The 9,676-nt window shown below is 38.5% G+C and overlaps 1 long non-coding RNA gene across 1 annotated transcript; it reads right to left on the reverse strand.

The window, feature by feature from the left end:
- Positions 1 to 6,795: 6,795 nt before the first annotated feature.
- On the reverse strand, positions 6,796 to 8,121 carry LOC116005571. Its single transcript, XR_004094993.1, has 2 exons — positions 7,973 to 8,121; positions 6,796 to 7,045 (listed from the first exon to the last, which is right to left on the reverse strand). It is a non-coding gene; the product is annotated as an uncharacterized LOC116005571 (long non-coding RNA).
- Between the last annotated feature and the right edge of the window lie 1,555 nt (positions 8,122 to 9,676).

Genomic DNA, 9,676 nt, shown 5'->3' on the forward strand with positions numbered 1-9,676 from the left:
TGTACTCAAGGACTCTAAGTTAGGAATGCTTCTTAGGCAACCTACAAATCTAAAGTTAGATTTCCATAGGAATCATGATTGTAAGGAGCTAGCCTCGAAGCTAGTCACTCACAAGCTTAGATTATGGCCTTAATCATCCAAGAGATTGGCCACAACTCTTAGAGTGCAATCAAAACTACAATCAAGGAACAAGAATAGAAATTCCAAATAGAGTAAATCAACTTCCACAATTGAGAATTAAAGATCAACACTATGCATCACAACATTGCACAATTCAATCCCTAGAGATAAAAATTTGCTTCTCATATTATGAATTGAAATAGCAAAACCTAATTTCATACAAGGAATGTAAATTGCGATCGAAATTGAAATTGAAACGAGATTAGAAATGAAGAATTCCTAATAGAATTCAAACACAAAGCTTAATCATATCAAACCGTAAGCAAATAAGAGCCAAAGATAACTAGGATCACTTAACTGGACATTCGGTCAGTAAAAAATGAATGCAAAGGCTATAGGAGAGTGAGAAATCGGTGTATCCCCGATGCTTAAATGTCTATCATTAAATAGTTTTTGCTTCTAGAGAACATTTCTTGAGTTGTACGACATCTAGCTAAAACTCTTTGTACATAGCATGAGGGATTTCTCCCTCTCCTGTAGCTTTTGCATTCATTTTTGACTGACCGAATGTCCAATAAAGTGATCCTAGTTATCTTTGGCTCTTATTTTCTTATGGTTTGAAATGATTAAGCTTGTGTTTGAATTTTATTAGGTAGTCTTCATTTCTAATCTCGTTTCTATTTCAATTACGATCGCAATTTACATTCCTTGTATGAAATTAGGTTTTGCTATTTCAATTCATAATATGAGTAGCAAATTTTTCTGGTGGGATTGAATTGTGCAATGTTGTGATGCCTAGTGTTGGTCTTTAATTCTCAATTGTGGAATTTGATTTACTCTGTTTGGAATTTCTATTCTTGTTCCTTGATTGTAGTTTTGATTGCACTCTAAGAGTTGTGGTCAATCTCTTGGATGATTAAGGCCATAATCTAAGCTTGTTAGTGATTATCTTCGAGGCTAGCTCCTTATAATCATGATTCCTATGGAAATCTAAGTTTAGATATGTAGCTTGCCTAAGAAGCATTCCTAACTTAGAGTCCCCTAGTACACTATTTGCGGAATGGAATTGGTAATAAACACCCTTGAATAGCCAATTTACATGGTGAAGCATCACAACCGAGCACGATTCGTTCCCTTGTTTCATTCATTTGATTGTTTCATTACTTGTTTATTTTAGTTGATTGAATTCTTTACAAACAAATGCTTTTTTACTTTATGCACCATGACAACCTCCAAAGTCCACTATGCATTCACTTGACTAATCGCAAAGTAATCTTCCGACGTGCTTTTTTCGAGACCGACATCTATTTTTACGCACAAGGCTTAGGCGTTCGGTTGGAAGGGTTGATTGATTGGTGTACACCGTTCCCACTAGTGGGATCGGCTTTAAGGCCCTAGCTAAATAGGAAGTGAGCTTAAATTGGTTTGCATGCTTGGAATTGGTGTGAGGGGTGTATCCTCGATGCTTAAATGTCTATCATTAAATAGTTTTTGCTTCTACAGAACATTTCTTGAGTTGTACGACATCTACCTAAAACTCTTTGTACATAGCATGAGCGATTTCTCACTCTCCTATAGCCTTTGCATTCATTTTTTACTGACCGAATGTCTAGTTAAGTGATCCTAGTTATCTTTGGCTCTTATTTGCTTATGGTTTGATATGATTAAGCTTTGTATTTGAATTCTATTAGGAATTCTTCATTTCTAATCTCGTTTCAATTTCAATTACGATCGCAATTTACATTCCTTGTATGAAATTAGGTTTTGCTATTTTCGCAATTTACATTCCTTGTATGAAATTAGGTTTTGCTATTTCAATTCATAACATTCCTTGTATGAAATTAGGTTTTGCTATTTCAATTCATAATATGAGTTGTATGAAATTAGGTTTTGCTATTTCAATTCATAATATGAGTAGCAAATTTTTCTGTTTTGCTATTTCAATTCATAATATGAGTAGCAAATTTTTCTTTACTGCTATTTCAATTCATAATATGAGTAGCAAATTTTTCTTTACATTATTGAATTGTGCAATGTTGTGATGCCTAGTGTTGATCTTTAATTCTCAATTGTGGAATTTGATTTACTCTGTTTGGAATTTCTATTCTTGTTCCTTGATTGTAGTTTTGATTGCACTCTAAGAGTTGTGGTCAATCTCTTGGATGATTAAGGCCATAATCTAAGCTTGTTAGTGATTATCTTCGAGGCTAGCTCCTTATAATCATGATTCCTATGGAAATCTAAGTTTAGATATGTAGCTTGCCTAAGAAGCATTCCTAACTTAGAGTCCATACTGGAATTGGTAATAAACACCCTTGAATAGCCAATTTTGTTGAATCAACGTTCCATTGCAATAATTACATGGTGAGGCATCACAACCGAGGACGATTCGTTACCTTGTTTCATTCATTTGATTGTTTCATTACTTGTTTATTTTAGTTGATTGAATTCTTTACAAACAAATGCTTTTTTACTTTATGCACCATGACACCTCCCAAGTCCACTATGCATTCAATTAACTAATCGCTAAGTAATCTTCCGACGTGCCTTTTTCGAGACCGACATCTATTTTTACGCACAAGGGTTAGGCGTTTGGTTGGAAGGGTTGATTGATTGGTGTACATCGTTCCCACTAGTGGGATCGGCTTTAAGGCCCTATGTGACACCCCAACCTTTCACAAATATAGCGGAAGCGATTTATAACCTAAGGGGTGTCATGCCACATCTAGGTAAGAAAACACAGCCTAGATGTTCAGGCCAACCAAAACTAAACCCAATCCAAGCATCATAACGAAACTAATCCAAGTTCAACATCATACTAGGCACATAGGCCCAAAAGGGAAATCTAAACACAAACTAGTCTAAGCTGGTCTTGACACCGAGCTATCTCTAATCGCGCTCACGACTTAGACTACACCATCACCTGGAAAACATTAGGAAACCATTAGCAAAAGACTGCTAAGCAACCACCACTCACACCCGCAAGGAAGTATAGATATATAGTAAGTTTGGAAATAAGTTTACACACCCATATAGAATATACACACCAACGAACTTTTCTTTAGTAAAACGGATACGCAATAAGGATAAGCTGAAGGAATCATAAACCAAGGACACATTCACTAGTCCAATACCAACCACAAAGGCATAAGACATCAAGTCTATAGTCGAGATAACAAGGAATCATAAATCAACAGAATATCACAAGGAATAACCAAACCAAAGGATAACAAGATATCAAAGGAAATACAACTCAACCAAATAACCAAAGATAAGGAAATCAATCCAAACCCTCATATCCAAAGATAATACCAACCAAATCCTCCAAACCACCATACTATCCTATTTACCAAACCAAGTTAGTACACAGAGGCGATAAGCCCATAATTAGTTCCACAGAGGCAATAAGCCCACAGTCAGTTTCCACAGTGGCACGAGGCCCAATCACAGAGGCAATCAATGCCCAATCACAGAGGCACATTGTGCCCAATCACAGAGGCACAAGGCCCACAGTTAGTTCAAACTCACCCAATCACAGAGGCACAAGGCCCACAGTTAGTTCAAACTCATCAAGTCAGAAAGCTCAGAATTTCACCATTCCACCATCCCAGCCCAAGAATCATCCACCAAACAGTGTTCATCTCAGAACATGAACACAACATATAATCAGAATATGCATCTCAGAAGCCAAATAAACATGGAATCCATAACAACAAAGCTCATACTCATCAAGATATAAGGAATAAAGAACACAAGTTCAATAATCCACAAGTAGGTACGCAGACCATCAAAACAAAAGCTATACACCAAGAAATATCATAGGATTCCACAACACCAAATAATATTATATAGAACAGGAGTGAAAATAGGTTTTAGTGGACATGATGGTTACCTTATCTTCTTGAAATCTCACTGATTTCCTTTAGATGCTCACTCTTCTACTTCTTTTGGTTCTTCTACACAATCCATAATTTATCCACAACATACATAATATTAGATCCTTGAGAACACTAACTATACTAGAATAAATAGTAAAATAGGATTTTCCTACCCAAAATTTTCCCTTAAAAAAAATTCTAGGAAGTATATAACATCATAACCCCATATTTAAGAAAACTATACTTGGATTCAAGATCTAGGAAGGAAAACAAAGCTTTTAACCGAATAAAAGTAGAATTTTACCGAATATTTGGCGAGCTGTGAAGAAACTTTGGCTATGGAAGCAAGCTTTAATGGACGAAGAAGATGAAATATTTTTCTCCCTTTTTCCTCTCAATATTTCGGCCACAACAAGGGAAAATAGGAAACAAGGCATATATATTTTCCCTTATAAGATTAGGATGAGGAAGTCTTGAAGACTAAGCCACAATTGGATCATTTTCAAGAATTATTTAAATAATCACATGTGGCTAGAAATAGTGACACTTGTCACAATCTTGTGGTTCCAAAAATAAAAATCTTCCAACTTATCAGTTGAGGTCCAAACAGATAAAGTTTCGGTGGAAAATAATTTAGGGACAATAATTGAAGAATACATGTGCTGGCAGAAAGAAATTGGCAGAACACTGGATCAAGATTACGAAAATTATTGGGAGTATTTGGTAAGGTATTTTGATACCATTTTCTTCAAATATGTAGTTAAGCAAGTCTAGAAACTACATATAAAATTTCATAGAAATATAAGGAGTAGAAGTATGGTTTCTGAATTTCTTTCCAAAACTAGTCCAGAGAGAAAAATTCTGGACAGCACACTGCCAAGGGCAAAAACGTAATTTTCTGTGTTTACTCGAATATCCAAATGACCAAACTTTTTTAAGGATATCAAGTACTATAGGTTGGGGTTCTAAAATAAAAATTTCAAGTAAAACGGAGTTCGGGAAGTATGTTTACCGAATAAATCTTTCGGACTGCGCCGAGCTGAAATTTTCGGGGTGTTACACTCTACCCCCCTAAAAAGGAGCTTCGTCCCCGAAGCTCAACGCTCACGGAAACTTGGAAGAAACGGTATCAAAGGAATAAAGAATCAGCCAAAGGTAAGGAAAAGAATGCTCGACCAACCTATACTCAAGAACATACTATACCTTCTGACTCTAAACCTTCTAACTCACCCAACTCATGCACCTTAAGAAGCTACCCCTAAACAAACACCTACATACTACATAAGGAAAGATTAAACTTTAATGGCTACCTTCCTGAAGCCCACTAGCTCCGGCTTGCGTCCGGCTCATCACAAAAATCTTCTTCTGCTGCATCCCAGCTGGATATCCACGGCTTCCACTCGTCCTGCCTCCATCATGGCCCTCAGCTTCCTTCGAAGGTCGGGTTACTGCCTGCGCTTCCGGGGCTACACCTGATGTCGCGTAGAACGAGCCTCCCTTCTTAGATATGCACTCGAAAGCTCTATGTCCCCTCAAGCCACAACTAAAGCACTCTACCAAATGCCCATCGCAATCCCTTCCAGGGTGATCCCTCCCACATCTCTTGCAGTAGAAATGTCGCTCCTTGCCCCCACCGGGCTTGGGTCCCTGTCCCACTCCGGAGCGAGCTACACCTCCACCACTGGTATATCCCTTCTGAAAGCCTCCTGAACTGGAGTCACCTACCTTGGGCTTCTTAGGGTCCGAGGCACCACCTTCTCCGTGTCTCTTGGCACGGTCCTGCACTCTCCTCCTCATAGACAACACACGGTAGTGGTCAGCTGCACTACTATAAGCCTCACTCAGTGTACGGAACTTGCACACGACCAAGGCCATACGAGTATCCCAATTGAGCCCAGCCACGAACCTCTCGATCTTGCTCTCCTCGGTTAGAACTAACACCGGGGCAAAACGGGCTAACTCCAGGAAACGCTTGTGATACTCCTGCACTGACCAAAAGCCCTGCTTGAGGTGCAAGAACTCTTCCTGCATAGCTGCCTTCACGTGCGCCGGGTAGAAACGGGCACGCATCTTTTCCTTGAAGGCTTCCCAACCAAAGTTAGGTTCTTGCCTCATCACCGGGCCCTCGTGGACCCACCAAAGATCGGCCTCCTGCTGCAGGTAGAAACTAGCCATCTCAACGCAACGACCCTGCGGACACTCCACTACTTCTAAAATCTTGTCGAAAGCGCGCATCCACTCCTCGAGGATTACGGGGTCCTCTTGCCCTGAGAAGAAGGGTGGGTGCTGTCCCGCCACCCTACGGACGAGGTCCGGCTGCCTGCGTTGGTTGTTCTGAACCATCGCGTTACCCAAGAATTGCGAAATCTGGGTCAACTGCTGTAGATTCTGCATCAGCTGCTCGTTAAACGGCGTGTCCGGGGCATTCTCACGTCTTCTTGGCGGTACCATGATCGCTATCGGAGAGAGAGAAAGCACAAGCTACGGGAACGTTGTACCGCAGTCGGCCTTACCAAACCGCGCAAGAGAAGGTGAGAACGAGCTCACAACAACAATTAAGCAAAACAAAGGCAACAAGAGCAAAGCATAAACAATTAAGCGAGACCTCACTGCGAGTCCTAGTTCACACACATCCTAGGAGTCACGATTCTTAACTTCTATTGATCAAGTCCTAGAGTTCAAAAGATCAACCCTAGGATTTCGACTTAGATCTCAACACAGGCTCTTATAACCTTAAGCTCCAATCTAATCCCAAAGACTCGAACACCGCTCTGATACCAACTGTGACACCCCAACCTTTCACAAATATAGCGGAAGCGATTTATAACCTAAGGGGTGTCATGCCACATCTAGGTAAGAAAACACAGCCTAGATGTTCAGGCCAACCAAAACTAAACCCAATCCAAGCATCATAACGAAACTAATCCAAGTTCAACATCATACTAGGCACATAGGCCCAAAAGGGAAATCTAAACACAAACTAGTCTAAGCTGGTCTTGACACCGAGCTATCTCTAATCGCGCTCACGGCTTAGACTACACCATCACCTGGAAAACATTAGGAAACCATTAGCAAAAGACTGCTAAGCAACCACCACTCACACCCGCAAGGAAGTATAGATATATAGTAAGTTTGGAAATAAGTTTACACACCCATATAGAATATACACACCAACGAACTTTTCTTTAGTAAAACGGATACGCAATAAGGATAAGCTGAAGGAATCATAAACCAAGGACACATTCACTAGTCCAATACCAACCACAAAGGCATAAGACATCAAGTCTATAGTCGAGATAACAAGGAATCATAAATCAACAGAATATCACAAGGAATAACCAAACCAAAGGATAACAAGATATCAAAGGAAATACAACTCAACCAAATAACCAAAGATAAGGAAATCAATCCAAACCCTCATATCCAAAGATAATACCAACCAAATCCTCCAAACCACCATACTATCCTATTTACCAAACCAAGTTAGTACACAGAGGCGATAAGCCCATAATTAGTTCCACAGAGGCAATAAGCCCACAGTCAGTTTCCACAGAGGCACGAGGCCCAATCACAGAGGCAATCAATGCCCAATCACAGAGGCACATTGTGCCCAATCACAGAGGCACAAGGCCCACAGTTAGTTCAAACTCATCAAGTCAGAAAGCTCAGAATTTCACCATTCCACCATCCCAGCCCAAGAATCATCCACCAAACAGTGTTCATCTCAGAACATGAACACAACATATAATCAGAATATGCATCTCAGAAGCCAAATAAACATGGAATCCATAACAACAAAGCTCATACTCATCAAGATATAAGGAATAAAGAACACAAGTTCAATAATCCACAAGTAGGTACGCAGACCATCAAAACAAAGGCTATACACCAAGAAATATCATAGGATTCCACAACACCAAATAATATTATATAGAACAGGAGTGAAAATAGGTTTTAGTGGACATGATGGTTACCTTATCTTCTTGAAATCTCACTGATTTCCTTTAGATGCTCACTCTTCTACTTCTTTTGGTTCTTCTACACAATCCATAATTTATCCACAACATACATAATATTAGATCCTTGAGAACACTAACTATACTAGAATAAATAGTAAAATAGGATTTTCCTACCCAAAATTTTCCCTTAAAAAAAATTCTAGGAAGTATATAACATCATAACCCCATATTTAAGAAAACTATACTTGGATTCAAGATCTAGGAAGGAAAACAAAGCTTTTAACCGAATAAAAGTAGAATTTTACCGAATATTTGGCGAGCTGTGAAGAAACTTTGGCTATGGAAGCAAGCTTTAATGGACGAAGAAGATGAAATATTTTTCTCCCTTTTTCCTCTCAATATTTCGGCCACAACAAGGGAAAATAGGAAACAAGGCATATATATTTTCCCTTATAAGATTAGGATGAGGAAGTCTTGAAGACTAAGCCACAATTGGATCATTTTCAAGAATTATTTAAATAATCACATGTGGCTAGAAATAGTGACACTTGTCACAATCTTGTGGTTCCAAAAATAAAAATCTTCCAACTTATCAGTTGAGGTCCAAACAGATAAAGTTTCGGTGGAAAATAATTTAGGGACAATAATTGAAGAATACATGTGCTGGCAGAAAGAAATTGGCAGAACACTGGATCAAGATTACGAAAATTATTGGGAGTATTTGGTAAGGTATTTTGATACCATTTTCTTCAAATATGTAGTTAAGCAAGTCTAGAAACTACATATAAAATTTCATAGAAATATAAGGAGTAGAAGTATGGTTTCTGAATTTCTTTCCAAAACTAGTCCAGAGAGAAAAATTCTGGACAGCGCACTGCCAAGGGCAAAAACGTAATTTTCTGTGTTTACTCGAATATCCAAATGACCAAACTTTTTTAAGGATATCAAGTACTATAGGTTGGGGTTCTAAAATAAAAATTTCAAGTAAAACGAAGTTCGGGAAGTATGTTTACCGAATAAATCTTTCGGACTGCGCCGAGCTGAAATTTTCGGGGTGTTACACCCTAGCTAAATAGGAAGTGAGCTTAAATTGGTTTGCATGCTTGGAATTGGTGTGAGAGGTGTATCCCCGATGCTTAAATGTCTATCATTAAATAGTTTTTGCTTCTACAGAACATTTCTTGAGTTGTACGACATCTACCTAAAACTCTTTGTACATAGCATGAGGGATTTCTCACTCTCCTATAGCCTTTGCATTCATTTTTTACTGACCGAATGTCCAGTTAAGTGATCCTAGTTATCTTTGGCTCTTATTTTCTTATGCTTTGAAATGATTAAGCTTGTGTTTGAATTCTATTAGGTAGTCTTCATTTCTAATCTCGTTTCGATTTCAATTTCGATCGCAATTTACATTCCATGTATGAAATTAGGTTTTGCTATTTCAATTCATAATATTAGTAGCTAATTTCTCTCTAGGGATAATGTTGTGATGCCTAGTGTTGATCTTTAATTCTCAATTGTGGAAGTTGATTTACTCTATTTGGAATTTCTATTCTTGTTCCTTGATTTCAATCTCTTGGATGATTAAGGCCTTAATCTAAGCGTGTTAGTGATTATCTTTGAGGCTAGCTCCTTACAATCATGATTCCTATGGAAATCTAAGTTTAGATATGTAGCTTGCCTAAGAAGCATTCCTAACTTAGAGTCCCCTAGTACACT

This window comes from Ipomoea triloba, chromosome 2 (genome assembly GCF_003576645.1).
Source record: "Ipomoea triloba cultivar NCNSP0323 chromosome 2, ASM357664v1".
In the NCBI taxonomy this organism is placed as follows: Eukaryota; Viridiplantae; Streptophyta; class Magnoliopsida; order Solanales; family Convolvulaceae; genus Ipomoea; species Ipomoea triloba.